Raw genomic sequence first — 16,971 nt, forward strand, 5'->3', positions numbered from 1 at the left:
AAAGAATTAGTGTGGACCTGTTGGGGAGTACTTGGTAGATGGCCCTTAAGTGACCCTTTCAATACACCATGGCCTCATTACAGCCATAAGCTCCCAGAATAGCGACTCCTGAGACTACAAATACCTGCCATATAGCTAAGCATTTCTCTGACTAGCTCATAACTTAAGATAACTCATTTATTCTAATCTGTAGTCTGCCGTGAGGGTGATTACCTCTTCTCAGGTGCCATGTGCCTGTCCTCATCATATATTGCTGGATGAATCCCCTGTGCCTGTCTCTATGCCCAAATCTTTTCTGCCTGCTGGATGTCCCACCTCCTATTTCCTGCCTCAGCTACAGGTCATAAGCTTTTTATTAACAGGCGATGTTTCCATACAGGCACACAGTTGTATTTTTGTTGCAAATATTTATCATAAATTCTAGAATACCCATGAAACACTCTCCTTAAATAATTTGCATTCACCACCTCACCTTCAGTAAGAAAAAGATCAATTTCTGGATTTTTAACACTTATGAACTGCTATTGGATTCCAAAATATGATCTTTGCTTGATATCGTCAGTCATGACCATGTTGTGCATATTAAAACCTACCAGTTATTCATTTTGAGCTAATTTACAATGAAATATTTCCAGCTGCACTGGGATCATTTACCCCATATGAAGAAATTTTAAGTAATATGTGATTATTAAATACCTTTTATCACAAATTTCCTTAGCTTAAAAACTCTTTTTTCACAAACATTGCTATCACTAAATACTGCAATTTATTACACTGGAAACATGACATCCTAATTACACATTGTATGAATTTGTGACACTTTGACATTAGTTAAGTAAACAATTTTAACATAAAATGATTTTCTGAAGGCGTATGAAAAACAAGTATATTAAAGCCTCAAACTTACATAGAAATAGAGACAATATCTTGTTTTTCAACATAGTTACATATTGTCTGAAGCCACAATAAGAATAAATATGACGGAAGTCTTTAAACACAGATGTAAAGTGGTTGCTAAGCTAACAGTATTGACCAAACAACATATTGAGTGATAGATAACTCCCTTTTGAATATCTGGCAGAGGCATATAGAAAAACAAAAGCAAACAAAAATAAAACCTGTTACACCATTAACACATGTACTAGTAATATACACAATCATCATGATGATAACAAAATAAATATCAAGCCATCACATGAAAGTTTTATTGTGATAGAATAAACAACAGGAGATAAGAGAGTAAAATGACAGAAAATTAAAGATAGCAAGTTATTGCTTCCTTTTTTTTTTTTTTCTTTTTTAAATAGAAAGCACAGTTTTCAAGACAATTATGTTGTTCGAACAGAGATAAATTAAACTGAGTTGCTTGAAGATTAGGTCAACCAGAAACAGGCTTGTAGCCACAGAATAATTTGGAGATATGAAAATTGAGAACTGTTCAGTAAGTGGTGCTAATAGTTTCTGATAACAGAAGGAAGTAACAGTGTAACTATCCCCAATTCTGACTGGCCTAAGACTCTTAAAAACAGTGATCCAGAATTATGTACATACGAGAATAATAGGCACAGCTGAGTTTGAGTTTGCTACATAGAAAATATGATGATTAAATATAGTTCTATATTATCAGGAGTAAACTTCCTTGGGTGGAAAATGAAAAATATATTTATAAGATATTTGTTCTAAAATGAAAGAAAAAATTAGCTAGTGTTATAATCATCAGGAAGTGATGGTTCCTGGTGCCTATGCCATGATACATACACTTGTGTTATGGGGCTAGTGCAAACTCAACTGAGTATTGTCAAAACTATCTTGCTTTGCACAAGCTAGTATTAGAGCACATGGAATCAAGAAAAGACATGAGCTTTTATAGAAGAAGAAGAAGAAGAAAGTTTTAAAGTTATTATATGAGAAATCTTTTGCTTGAGGTCTTGAAAAGATGGAAAGGGAAGACTGTAGTGGATGTGAACATGTTTCTGTTTTACATCCCACACTTGAGACCAAGACAAAAACATGATTACATCCTACTGAAGACAGCCGTGTAAAGAACAAAGAAGAAGATCTCCAAAAAAGTTTTAGAGGAAACAATGGTGACAAATTACCTGATTGGGTAGGTCTATTCGCAGTATAATTTTATTACTTCTTGAACCTTTATTTAACTGGTTGATGTTACATAAATATTAAGCAATGAAAAAAAGATAATTTTGTTTGGTCTCAGCCACCAATGCCTACAGGAATTACCTGGAAACCTGCCAGTCCTGCCACACAGGGAATCAGCCTTCTTTCACCACCTCATCCCTGTGCCTTAGGCTCCAACTCACAGAGAACTCTGCAGAATCCACCAGCCATGACAGTGAGGGAATCAAGTAGGTAATCTTCAATCTCTCCTCGCAAGTTCCAATCCCATAGCCTTATCCCCCTCTATTTAGTAGGCCACCTATTGGGACCTCCCATTCCTCTCAGCCACAATCCATAGAGGGCTACATAGATTGTTCTGGCACAAGTAGCTTTCAACCCTCTTGGGGACCCTCTTGCCCACTTCTATTCCATTCCCATTTCTTAAAGTCAGCTCCCAATACCTAGAAAGACATTTTACCTATAATTCCCAGTACCCACACCTGGAAGGATCTCAGAAGCATTCCTTATCAGGCAACCTACATTCCATCACACTCTCCTAAGGAAAAGAGGAGGTAACAGAAACCAGGAAATGCAATACCTGAAAAACAAAGACAAGACTAGATATCAGCACCAAAAACTATATTAATCCTAAATCCAGAAGCATAAACATCAGCCTAAAATCACAATCAATAACAGCCAGGACATATGTCTCTACAAGATCCCTGAAATCCTGCTGTAGGCCCTAAGAAATGCAATGTGTCTAAAGCACAGGACAATGACTTAAAAATAGCTGTTATGAATATGTCCAAAGACCTTAAAGTGGATGTCAATAAATCTATTAACGGGATCTATGAAAATACAAACAAATGGTGCAGTGAAATGAAGGAAACTATTCAAGACATAAAAGTAGAAACGGAATCAATACAGTGTACTGAAACTGAGGGAAAACTGGAAATGAACAATTTAGGAACTTTCATATAAACCTCAGAGGCAAACTTCATCTCATCATCAGAATACAAGAAGTGAAAGAGAGAATACCAGTCACCAAAGACCAGATAGAAGAAAAGGGTACCTTGGTCAAAGAAAATCTTACATCTAACATAATCCAGGGGTAAAACAGCCATGAAATCTGACATTCTATGAAAAGACCAAATCTATGAATAATAGGAAGAGAGGAAGTAGAAGAAACAAAGGTCAAAGATACAGAAAATATTTTATTTTATTGCAATTTTATAAAATATTTTTATATGTATATTTATATTATAACACATATGTACAATAAACTACCGACAGCAAGAAGAACCAGGAAACAATAAGGAATTATGTTACATTTATAGTGTTTTGGCTATTTGTATTTTGCAGTCTTGAAGAAAACATCTTTCCTATCTTGGTGAGTCTAAAATTTTGAGTGTAAACCAATATCTATCATATCTCATCATTATCAACTTAAAACATATGTCTAGACCTATTTTAGAGAAAGTCATAGAAGACATTTTCCTAACCTAAAGAAGGATGTGCCTATCAAGGTACAAGAATCATGCAGAACACCAAATGGACAGGAACAGAAAGGAAATTCTCCACAACACTTAATTATTAAAACATTAAAGGTGCTGGACATAAACAACATTAACAGTAGTAAGGGGAAAGACAAAATAATATCAATAAAGGCAGGCCTATTAGAATAATGCCTGATATCTCAGTTGAGATTCTAAAAGCCTAAAGAGCCTAGAGAACTAGTTATCAACATTCTTAGGTTGAATCCCTTTAACACAGCTCGATACATTGTAGTGACCCTCAACCATAAGTTTATTTTATTGCTACTTCATACCTGTAATATTGCTACTGTTATTAATTGTAATGTGGATATCTAATATGAGATCCTAAAGGCACTGTGCCCTACCGGTTGAGAACCATTGGCCTAGCAGCCTATTCTACAAACTCTAAGTGACCAAAGACATAAGCCCAGACTACCATACCCAGAAAAATGCTTAATCACAATAGATGAAGAAATATATTCTTCAATAAAATAAAATAAAATAAACAGTATCTAATTATAAGTCCATCCTTACAGAAATTACTAGAAGAAAAACTTCAATCAGAAGATGTTAACAGCAGCCAAGAAAACATGAGGGATAAATTATCTCAGACCAGCAAATTAAAGGATGTTTATCAATAGAAATGATTTGAAGATCTAGACATAAAACCACACATCTGTGGACATTCCTTATGTTGCTTTTGTCAGTGTATTTTATTACAGCAATAGAAGAAGTAATTAAGCCAACCACTTTAAGTGGAAATTGATAGCAATAGTAGATAGTTCCACCCCTGTTCTATATCACAGATGTGTGCATTCTGTATTATAGAGTGAGTGACTATACGACACATTTAATAGCAAACTATCTAACTGACTAAACATACCACGCTTATCATGTTCTGCTAAGCACCCTGGTTGTCCACACATGTAACTTTTGTTTTTAAAGAGTGAGTTCCTCCTCTGATACTTCACTGGAAGGGCACCATGGCTTTGCATATGTAATTTTTTGGTATTCTGTAGGTATCCTTTTAATATCATACATTGTCACTTGGAGTATAAGAGCTCATAAATCTTATGTATCCTTAGGTAATATGAGAGTGATGGTCTCGGCACCCTTACCTGATATTTAACATTACTTAAGCTTGTACATGTTTCTGAAACTAGGATGTTAAGTTACTAACATTTCTTTTTCTTTGTCTTGTTAAAACTGCCAGATATTTTAAACTCATATTTAATACATTTCCTTGAACTGTATATATGTTATACATATAATATACATTTATTATTTGCCTAGTTAAAGACTGAAGCCTAGCTTTGGTAGGCGCAATCGCTGACATCTGCTTACCAGTCTGATGCTCTCTAAGCAGATGCATTGCTTCATAAATCTTTGAGGCAAAAATTAATTCTGACTTTTGCTGTGAGTGGTGTGTGTCATGCAGGAAAAGCTATTAAGTTTCTCAGCTGATTCCAAATGGCCAAACTAGTTGAATCTCATTATGCAATAAGTGATGGGAATTTGATGGCAGCCAGCACCAAAGATAAATGGACACTGCATGCATCTAATTCATAGACCTTTACAGAAAGAAGATGGGCAGAAATAAGGCACCCAAGAAGGGCTTTTAAGTCTCAGTAATGATGCTAGTTACTGCCATTTTGATGCATTTGTAGATTTAAGCACTTAACAACTTGCTCAATTTGGTGTGTTCACTAAAGATTGCCTACTGTTCAACTCCACAGGAAAGACAGATCTGCTTAGATGGTTCATTTCTGGAGGTACCATGAGGAGCGGGTTTTCGAAGTTACAGCCTACTTAAGGACCTAACACTGAGACTTCCTGCAAGTTGATTTCTAGAAATCCCTCTTGAGTTGTATGTTACCAGATAAAAAGGATAGACCGCATTCTAAGGGAGCTGTTAATTTGAAGCATAATTAGAGCAGATTCTTTTTGACTAATGAGCCTGTGTTTTGTAGTTGAGCTCAGAGTGGAGAGACTAAATTTTTTGTGTGTAAATAAACAAAGCTGTATGTTCTGCAGTTGCTAATGGAGCCTTTTTTCTAAAACGGTATTGACTTGTTTTCAATTTACGTTTTGGGTTTGTGGGATTTTTGGGTTGTTTTTTGGTTTGTTTGTTTGTTTGTTAGATTGTTTGTTCAATGCCAGGTTGTAACATCTGCTAAGGGTCATGACCTGCCCCTTGCTCTCTGGCCCTTCTTTCTATTTACACCAACAAGAAAAATCTTGCCCTGAGAATAGCACATCTTTGCTGCTCTGCTGTATCTTCAAAGAGTAGTTTCTATGAAATTATGAGTTACTCAATTGTACCAGAAGATTCCTATAGCAGGTGATAAGAATACCTTGAACACATGTCCTCAATAAGTGTGTCTTAGTTTCCTACTATAAAGGAAATTAGACTTGTAATTTGGAGAGGAAAGAAAGAGCCTGTCTTTCCTCCAAAGCACTTACTCCTTGACTTTTATTTTTACATATCCAGATACAGAAGTCTCCCTAAAGAAGAATCTGGACCCAGGTCTCCCAGGAAGACCTCTCCCAGCATCCTTTGCAAAGACAGGAAGAAAAGTGCTAGCATAACCGAGAACATTGGAAAGCAGCCCAGTGTGAGCTGGACCTTCCTCCTCTCCTATTTTTTACTTCACTTTTTTTAATGTGTGTTTTTTAACCATCAGGATTTCATTTTAAAAATAAAGGTATGTTTGTGAAGTGATGGAGAGTGTGATCAGTGCAAACTAAATGACTAAATATTATGGTGGCCATCAAGGACAATTGTGTTCAAATAAAGAGTAAGAGAAATGAGTGGACATAATCAGGTGTTTTCAATAGGTTCGTATAAAAGCAAGGGGCCAATGTTAAAAAGGAAACTCGCTAATTTTATTTTCTTCCGTTAATATCCATAATGATAACAAGAACCATTTTGCTTCCTAAATAAATTACTCTATCTATTTTATTTTACATTACACTGATGCTTTCTGGCCATAATCGACTATCAGATTCACTATGAAGTAGGCACTTTTAGCAAAATAGATTAAAATCTCTTTTGTGATTGGAATTGCCTTCGACTTGCCAATACAAGGGGTAAATAAATAGACTGGACAGTTTTCTGGAGAGTAAAAATTGCTTAAGAGGAAAAGAAACAGGGTTGTGGCTGCACAGAAAAAAGAGTAACAGAGTGTGGGGGGCGGGCTCACAGTGGGCCGGCAGGGTGTCCAGCTAATGCTGGCTTTTTTGTCTAACAACGCTGGGAAGATGAGTTAGAGTGTCTCTGTTAAGCCTTGGTAAACAATTAGTGTGGCATGAAACCGTAGAATGAAAGAAAATCGCTTGCAACCTCCATTTTTTTCTTCCTTTTAACAGCCTAAGGGAATTACGTTGTTTCTATTGTTAAGTAGACAATTATGGAACAGGTGAGCAGGCTGAATTTACAGTCCTCAGAAGCAAAGAATATGATCAAACATTTGGTGAGGATAACAATTAGAAAACACTTCACAGAGACATTAAGAAACGATGTTTGGAGCTAGAAGTGTGTGGGGCGCGAGCCCATTTTGCCTATCTACCTTTCTTTGCTGTCAGGTCTCAGTCTCATGTCCCTTGTCACCCTGTAGACTGCTGTTAAAGAAGCACAAATGCATCAGACTTTAGAAATATTCTGTGAACAGGCCACTCTACAAACATGTCATGCCCTGCCTTACAACTCAGCCCAACCCACTCCATTTACTGCGGTTTTCATTGCTATGAAGTTTCTAAACTGCTCTTCAAAGGCTTTGCTCTCATTTCCAAAAGTACTCTGGAGTACATACTGTGTTTTAATATCTTTACAGATACCTTCAAAGCTGAAGCGTTCTGGTGCGGTCTGGTGAAGATAAAGTGATCACTGGGCAGGTAAGTGTCAGCTAGCAGAGAGGAGAGACCTACAGAGAGATTCACCTGGTGACCCTTTGACTCCAGATGGCCATATCTTGAGGTATAATGAAAAGTAATGTCTTCCGTTCTGTCCCAGAAACACGACTGTGCAGTATTTTCTTACAGCACCTGAAACTGACTAATCCACAGAGATTGAATATAGCAATCGTGTCAGCCAGTACAACTAGGTCACATGATGGGCAAGGGGTTGGAGACAGGTGATTGGCTAGCCCTCACTTCAGAAAGATCAGGAAAGAGTCTTCAAGCTGAAATGGCCTGAACTTGAATACCTTTAAGAACATGTCTAATAACCTGCAGCTTACAAAAAGTGTGTTTAGGTGCTCTTCAAAGTCTTATGTTTCCAAGATAGGAAAGATGTTTTCTTCAAGGCTGCCAAATACAAATAGCCAAAACACGATGAATGCAACATTTATATAATTCCTGATTGTCTCGTGGTTCTTCTTGCTGTAAGTAGTTTATTTTATATGTGTGTAATAATATAAATGTATATGGAAAATATTTAATAAAAATGGTAAAAAAAAAACCAACAAAAATAAAAATAAAAATAAAAGTCCTATTGAGCATGGAAAAAAAGTCTTATGTTTACCCTACTCCCACAGGCCTGCCTGCTCTGGAACAGGGTGAGATTAGGTGGAGGGAATTTAGGAGATAGTTCAAATTAATGAGAACATAAGGAGGGAGGCTCAATATAGGATGCTTTTCTTCTTGAGAAAGAAAAGGATTAGAGATTATGTGTGACCCAGGAACCACAGGGATATTAAAGGAGGATGCCCACGGGATAGTGTGAGTCCTCAGCCACCTCAGATCATCTAGGCCTGAACTTATATTTCACTTCTCCACAACTATGTTGTCTAAGCTGCCCAGCGCATGACTTTTCTGTCACAGCGGCATGAGCTAAGACAAACTATTTCTGGAAATGCTGTAAAAAGTACGCTTGTTTTTGATAAAACATTTCTGCATGAGTTGTGTCCCAGGGTAAGGGACAATAAATTCCTGTGAAATTTGAACCTGAGTGAGAAACGTATACTCTCGTTGAATAATGAAGTAGGAATAATCTGTTTAAATTTTAATTCTCCATCTACTCTGAGTCTAATTCTAGCCATATTTTTAACCATTGTTATTATTTCCATGGCAACTACATAAAGGAATATATGTAGAATGTAATAAATAGTTAATAATTGAGGGAGTTACAAAATAGAAACAGAAACAAAGAACATTAAGGCAGGAGAAAAATAGTGGGAGCATTCAGTTTACCTCTCTTGTTCTTACAGAAATAGAAGTGGGGTCAATTAAGTCAAAAGGTAAAGTGGCACTAAAGTGTCAGGGCAGGACAGTGGTAAGAACTCAGGGCTGATGTCTTAGCATTGTGGCCAGGCTAACCTGCAAACAGGAGCTGTGCAATCACATATAGCAATCCTTAGGCCAAACACAAGAAGCATTGTATTTTAGACCTTGACTTTCAGGAACATATTCTGTTTGTCTTTCTTTTATACATGAAGGAATTAAGGATCTGATATTAGATTAATGAGATAAACATCACAGATCCCCCTCCAGTATATGTATATACCTATGCATAATATGTAGTTATATAATTACACACACACATACAGAGAGAGAGAGAGAGAGAGAGAGAGAGAGAGAGAGAGAGAGAGAGACAGATAGACAGACAGACAGACAGACAGATGGACGGAAAGACAGAGACAGAGACGGAGTGACAGAGACAGAGACACACAGAGAGGCTTAATGTTTCTCATTACTTAGAGAAATGGAGACATCTACTTTAGTACAAGTAATAGTTATCCAAAGAATGCAGGTTCTACTCTACTTCATGACCTCCCAACCTCAGGCTTCTGTCCATGATTACAGTACTAAGCAAGAAATTTCCTATCATGAATCCTACCTCAAAACTTACTAGAAAGTGGTTAGTTTCTCAATAACAAAACATGCCACGGTCTTGGAGAGAACATGGATACAAGGTACATGTCTAAACCTAATAACGACTATATACAGCAAGCCAATAACCAACATCAAATTAAATGGAGGGAAGCTCAAATAAACTCCACTAAAATCAAGAACTAGAGAAGGTTGCCCACTTTCTCAGTGTCTCTTCAATATAATTACTTGAGGTTCTAGCTAGAGCAATAGGACAACAAAAAGAGATGAAGCGGATCGACATAGGAAGTGAGAAAATCAAAAGACTGCTATTCATAGTTGATATGATAGTGTACATTAGTGATGCCCAAAATTCCCCCAGAGAGCTCCTACAGCTGAAAAACACCTTCAGCACGTTGGCCAGATTAAAGATTAATTTTTTAAAAATCAGTAGTCCTTCTGTACACAAATGAAAAAGAAATTAGGGGAAGAAAGAAATTGGGGAAACTACACTTTTCACGATATACACCAATAATGTAAAGGATCTTGCTGTAACTCTAACCAAGCATGTGAAAGATTTATATGAAAAAAAAACTTCAAGTCTCTAAAGAAAGAAATTTAAGAAGATATCAGAAGATGGAACGATCCCTTGTGCTTTTGGATTGGGAGAATCAACATAATAATGGTCATATTAACAAAAGCAATCTACAGATTCAATGCATTTCCCAGCAAAATACCTACACAATTCTTTACAGACCTTGAAAGATCAAGTCTCAACTTTATATTAAAAAAAAAAAACAAGAATAGCTAAAACAACCCTATATAATAAAAGATCTTCCAGAGGAATCTCCATCCCAGATCTCAAACTATACTAAAGAGCAACAGTAATAAAAACAGCATGGTACTGGCATAGAAATAGGCTGGTTGATCAATGGAATAGAATTGAAAACACAGAAAGAAACCCACATAACTATAGACACTTGATTTTTAACAAGGAAGCCAAATCCATTCAATGAAAAAAGAGGATACCATCTTCAAAAAATGGTGCTGGTCTAAATGGATGTCTACATGTAGAAAAATGCAAATAGATCCATATTTATCCCACTGCACAAAACTCAAGTCCAAGCAGATTAAGGACCTCAACATAAAATCAGACACACTAAATCTGTTAGAAGAAAAAGTGGGTAAGTGTGATAGTTATTTTAGCAGTATGGCCTAATAATGTTTATTATTAGGCCAATACTTTTATTACAGCAATATTTTCTAACCCGCTAGCAATCAATCAAGACACAGACACCTTTTATATTTTAAAATAGCCTTAGTTAACCTGGGACAGGGCAGATATTAATCCTCTAAACTACCTCTCCTAGTGGGGCAGATATGGGATACCTACCCTGATCCCATGCCATCTGCTTATAATAATTTCTGTCACGCTACCTCCCATCCATACTCCCAAATACTTGTTAGTTATCATCATCTGGGCCAAGTGCCCATCTACACTGGCAATGTGCTTCTCCTCCACCTAACCCATGATGGCGCAGCCTCCCTCTTCTCTCCTCTCTTTGGGTTTCTCTTCCTCCCAATACTCTGTCTCCCCAACCCTGGAACCTTAGCCACGCCTATCCCATTTGCCCTGCCCAGGTGTGATGGCCTTTTATTGGTCAAACAGATTAGGCTCTTAGGCAAAGTACTGGTGAGGCAGAGACAGCAAGCTGTAATTAACATCAAAATACATCAGAACAGCCTCCAACAGGGGAGAGGCTTGAATTCATTGGCACAGGAGACAACTTGCTGAACAGAATACCAATAGCTCAGGCTTTAAGATGAATAATTAACAAATGGGACCTCATGAAACTGAAAACTTCTGTAAGGCAAAGGGCACTGTCAACGGAACAAAGCAACAGTCTACAGACTGGGAAAAGGTCTTCATCAATCCTACATCCAAAAAAGACTAATATTCAAAATATATAAAGAGCTCAGGAAATTGAATACCACCAAACCAAATAATCCAATTAAAAAATGAGGTAGAGAGGTAAACAAGGAATTCTCAAGAGAGGAACCTGGAACTGCCAAGAAACACCCAAAGAAATGTTCAACATCTTTAATTATTAGGGACATACAAATCAAAACAACTCTGAGATTCCATCTTACACCTACCAGGATGGCTAAGATCAAAAAATTCAAGTGACATCACATGCTGGAGAGGATGTGGAGAAAGGTGAACACTCCTCCATTGCTGGTGGAAGGGCAATCTTATACAACCGTTTTGGAAGTCAATCTGGTGGTTCCTCAGAAAATTGGGAATAGTTCTACCTCAAGAACCAGCCATTTCAATCCCAGGCATATACCTAAAAGATGTTCCACCATACAAGGACATTTGCTCATTTATGTTCATATCAGCTTTATTTGTAATAGCCAGAATCTGGAAACAACCTAGATGTCCTCAACCAAAGAATGGGTAAACAAACGTTGGTATATTTACACAATGGAATACTACTCAGCTATTAAAAACAAGGAAATCTTGAAATTTGTAGGCAAATGGATGGAACTAGAAATGATCATCCTGAGTGGGGTAACCCAGACCCAGAAAACTCATGGTATATACTCACTTATAAGTGGATATTAGCCCAACATAGATGTTCTCTGAGAGACTCCGCCCTGCAAGGGATCAGGATAGATGCTGGATCTAGCTACTGGAGTCTAGGAAGAGAACCAAGAGTGGTATGGAAGAGTGGGGGGAGGGGTGGCAAGTTGATTACTTCCCCTTGGTAGGGAGGCCTGGCAGGCACACAGAAGAAGAGGAAGTAGGCTATCTGGATGAGACCTGTTAGGCTGTAGTCATATAGGAGGGAGGAGGTCCCCTTCTGTCAGAGGTCTAGGAGAGAGGAATAGGCCAGAATTTGGAGGGAGGGTGGGAATGGGAAGATGGAAGTAAGGGGGTAAGAATTGGGATGTGGTCTGAATAAATTGTAATAGTTTTTTTTTTTTTTTAAAGAACACACAAGATGGGTTGTTGCCATGGATATCTATGAAGGCAGTTTTGGATATTTGTATGTTACTGGGTTTTGATAATAAATATACTATCAGAAAAAGATTTTTTAAAACTATCACAAAAGACTGTTGTGTACTTGGAAGTCTCTACAAACAAACCATGACGGTTGTTTTATTTTGCTTTCTGGGCTCAGTTTCTTGTATATATAAAAAGCAGTTAAGGATGATTTATTTAAGTCTACATTAGTTATACTCTGCAGACTCAGTCTTACTTTCCTCTCTTTTTTTTCCGTCTGTACAAAGTAGTTTTGCATCCCTAATTTTGTCAAAAGTCATGGACGTACTTGAAAAACACTAATGTATGTGTGAATAGTGAAAATAAACAAACAAAAACAAATATGCCACTATTGTTCCAGTGAGAATACATTATCTGACAGGTCAGCACTATATCATGCCAGATCCAAAATGGCAAGTTAAATTTCACTGTATGTATATACATCAAGCTGCCTCCTCTCCTCAGCTCATTCAAACCTACTTAAAGAAAAAACAGTGTGTTTGTCTAGAAAGAAAATGAAGGTACCACCCCAAAGTAGGGGGATCTGATATGCAGACTACCTCTCCAATAAGGAGTAGATGACGCCCTAAACACTAGCCCTGCCCTGTGCAAATCATTCTCATCCGTGGTCTCACTGTAACCAGGAGTATCCATTCACATGATCTGCCCACCTTCCCCTCCCAGGAAGGAATTAGAGATGGAAATTTTCCTTTATTTACCTTCAGGTGGACCTTGGGAAAATTACTTTTTATCCTTTGGTAAGAATTTTGAATAAAGTCTTTCATGATTATCTTCTCTGCCCCCAATTTTCAAAGACAATATTTTGTCTTATACATGGTCATAACTATAAATAATTATACAACAAAACACAATTATCTGTAATTTTCTGAATTTCAAAACTTGGCAACTTGAGAGAGTCCATTAATTATCTTTTAACAGGAATTCAACAAACTTAGACATTAATGCATTCTTTTGGTTGATATATTTGCTGCTTGTCCTTAAGAAACATGTCTGTGCTCCTAGCATACTGCATCTGCAGCCTTGCCTCCCTCCATCCCCATCTCCAAGGGAACATACATATTTTTTTCTCCACCTTTTTCTTTTCAACTCATTGGTTTATTCCAGGCTTTTTTTTTTCTTTTTTCTTTTTATTAATTCATTCATTTTACATCTCAATAGTTATCTCATCCCTTGTATCCTTCCGTTCCTCCTCCCTCCCACTTTCCCCCTCCTCCCCTCCCCTATGACTGTGACTGAGGGGAACCTCCTCCCCCTGTATGTGCTCATAGGGTATCAAGTCTCTTCTTGGTAGCCTGCTGTCCTTCCTCTGAGTGCCACCAGGCCTCCCCATCCAGGGGACATGGTCAAATATGGGACATCAAGGTTTGTATGAAAGTCAGTCCCCACTCTCCACTCAACTGTGGAGAATGCCCTGACCTTTGGCTAGATCTGGTTTGATGTTTACTGCACATATATTCCCTGGCTGGTGTCACAATTTGAGCAGGACCCCTAGGCCCAGATCAGCCCGTCAACTTTATATGGAAAGACAAAAAACCCAGAATAGCTAAAGCAATCTTATACAATAAAAGGTCCTCAGGAGCAATCTCCACACCTGATCTCAAGCTGTGCTATAGGTTTATTTCAGTCTTCAACTCCAGCAGGCATTGCCTGAAAACTCATGAGCCTTTTAGACAGGGAAACAGAGAAACTGACTGAAGATCTTCAATTCTGCCTGCAAATGGACCCAAAGATATTTACTGAATGTGTCACCCAAACACAAAAGAATATGTTTTCCTCAGTATCACATGAGAGTTTCTCCAAAATTCACCACATGTTGGAAGCAAAATCCCCACAGATATGAGAAAATTTAAATAACACTGTGCATCGATCTGAGCACCACAGATAACAGCAGGATAGCAACAACAACAGCAACAGAGACTTTGCAAACTCATGGAAGCTGAAAAACTGACTACTGAATGAAAAATGGGACAAGACAGGACTTATTTAAAAAAGAAATTAAAGGCTTTCTAAAACTGAATTAAAATGAATATATAACAGATCCCAGTGGAAGGAACACAATGAAGGTGGTTTTAAGAGGAATGCTCATAGCACTAAGTTGCTTCATAAAAAACAAAAACATATGGAGAAATCTCATACTAGTAACTCAGCAGCAGGCATGAAAGATCTGATGGTTCTCAACCTGTGGGTTACAACCAATTTGGGGGTCAAATAACCCATTCACAGGGGTAGAGCACAATAAATAACAAATTCAGGGTTGAAATCAATGAAGTAGAAACAAACAGACCAAAAAAAAAAAAAAAAGAGTTGATTTTTTGAGAAAAATCAATAAGATTTAAAAAACCTTTATACAAATTAACTAAAAGGTACAGAATATTGAAATTGATAAAATTAGAGATATAAAGGTGTATATAACAACAGACATTGAAGAAATCCAGAAAAAAATAAAGACATACTTCAAAAACCTGTACTGAGGCTAGAAATAGTGTCCCAAGACTTTAATCTCAGAATTTGGCACCGTCTTAAACAAACAAACAAACAAAAACAAAAACAAATGCCTGTACTCTACCAAATTGGAAAATCTAAAAGTGGATAAAAGTATTTTTTCAATACTTACAGCTTACTTAAATTAAATTGAGATCAGACAAGCAATTGAAATAAACTTATAATCGCTAGTGAAATAGAAACAATAATTAAAAAACAATATAAAATATCCAGGGCAAAGTTGTTTTAGCATGGAATTCTACTGGAATTCCAAAGAAATTTCTAAGAGGTAATGCTAATATTCCTCAAATATTACACAAAATATAAATGGAAGGAACATTGCTCAGCTAATTTTGTGAGGCCACAGTTATTCTGATATCTTCAGCCACATAAAGACCCATAAAAGAAAGAGAATTACAGACCAACATCTCTTATGAACATATATGCAAAAAGTCTTAACAAAACAAGCTAAGAATACATAGAAGAGATCATAATCCATCATAATCAAGTAGAATCCATTCCAGAGATAACGAATGTGTGAACATTTGCAAATCAGTAAGTGTAAACCATCATAAACTGAAAGACAAGAACCACATGATCATCTCATTAGTACCAGAATAGGCCTTGGCAGAAATCCAACACTCCTTAATGATAAAATCCCAAAAGAGATTAAGGATATAAGAGATATACCTCTATGTAATAAAAGCAGTTTAGAATAAGTCGACAGCCAACATCAAGTTAAATAGAAAGAGACTTAAAGTATTTCTACTAATATGAGGAACAAGACAGTGTTATGCACTCTCTGCATAACTACTCAACAAGGTGCTAGAATTCTCAGCTAGAGCAATAAGACAACTAAAGGATACAAATTGGAAATGAAAATGCCAAAGCATCCTTTTTTACAGAAGATATGATTATATACATGAGTGATCATAAAAACCAACCAAGAAACTCCAACAGCTTATAAACAATTTCAGCAAAGTAGCTGGATTAAAAATTAACTCTCAAAAGTCACTATCCCTCCTATAAACAAATGACAAATACACACACAAAAAAAATCCAAGAAACAACAACCTTTCAATAGTTTCAAATAATATAAAATATCTATGGGGTAATTATAACCAATCAAATAAAAGATATGATAAAATATTTATCATGGATTGGTAGGTTAATAAATCCAGTAAGAATGACCATCCTGCCAAAAACAATCTATAAATTCAATGAATCCCACTCAACATTTTAGCGCAGTTCTTGAAAGGACAATTTTTAGTTTCATATGCCAACACAAAGGAATCCAGGACAGTTAAATCAGTCCTGAATAATGAAAAGACAAATGTAGGTATCATCATCTCAGATTTCAAGGTTTGCTATAGAGCTATAGTAATAAAAACAGCATGATATTGGCATAACAATAGATAGGTTGGTCAACAAAATTGAACTGAAGACCCAGATATACACCTACACACCTACAGATGCTTTATTTTTTATAAAGAAGGCAAAACTGCACACTTGGAGAGAGAGAGAGAGAGAGAGAGAGAGAGAGAGAGAGAGAGAGAGAGAGAGAGAGAGAGAGAGAGGGAGGGAGAGAGAATCTTCAGAAAATAGTACTAGTCAAAGTAGATGGCTACATTAAAAGAATCCAAACCGACTACCAGTTAGAATCCTGTGAAAAACTCAAGTCCAGCTGAATCAAAGACCCCAACATAAAGCCAAATATATTGAACCAGATAGCAGAGAAAGTAGGGAGTAGCCTTGAACTCATTGGTACAGGAAACAATTTCTGAACAGAACACCATTAGGATAGGCATCAGATCAGCCATTAATAACTCAGACCTCATGAAACTGAATAGCTTTTGTATGACAGAGGACACATTCATTCAAACAAAGCAGCAACCTACAGAATTGGAAAATATTTTTATCAGCTACTCATCTGATAGAGAGCTAATGTCCAAAACATATAAAGAA

The 16,971-nt window shown here is 36.8% G+C and overlaps 1 long non-coding RNA gene across 4 annotated transcripts in view; it reads right to left on the reverse strand.

The window, feature by feature from the left end:
• Nucleotides 1-16,971, reverse strand: part of LOC311595802 — a 112,059-nt gene that overhangs the window by 78,204 nt on the left and 16,884 nt on the right. For all 4 annotated transcript variants that reach the window (XR_014778570.1, XR_014778571.1, XR_014778572.1 and 1 more), the window contains exon 5: nucleotides 14,117-14,236. This is a non-coding gene — a long non-coding RNA (uncharacterized lncRNA). The remainder of the gene's footprint in view (nucleotides 1-14,116; nucleotides 14,237-16,971) is intronic.

This window comes from Acomys minous (assembly GCF_964271855.1).
Source record: "Acomys minous genome assembly, chromosome: 4".
Classification (NCBI taxonomy): Eukaryota; Metazoa; Chordata; class Mammalia; order Rodentia; family Muridae; genus Acomys; species Acomys minous.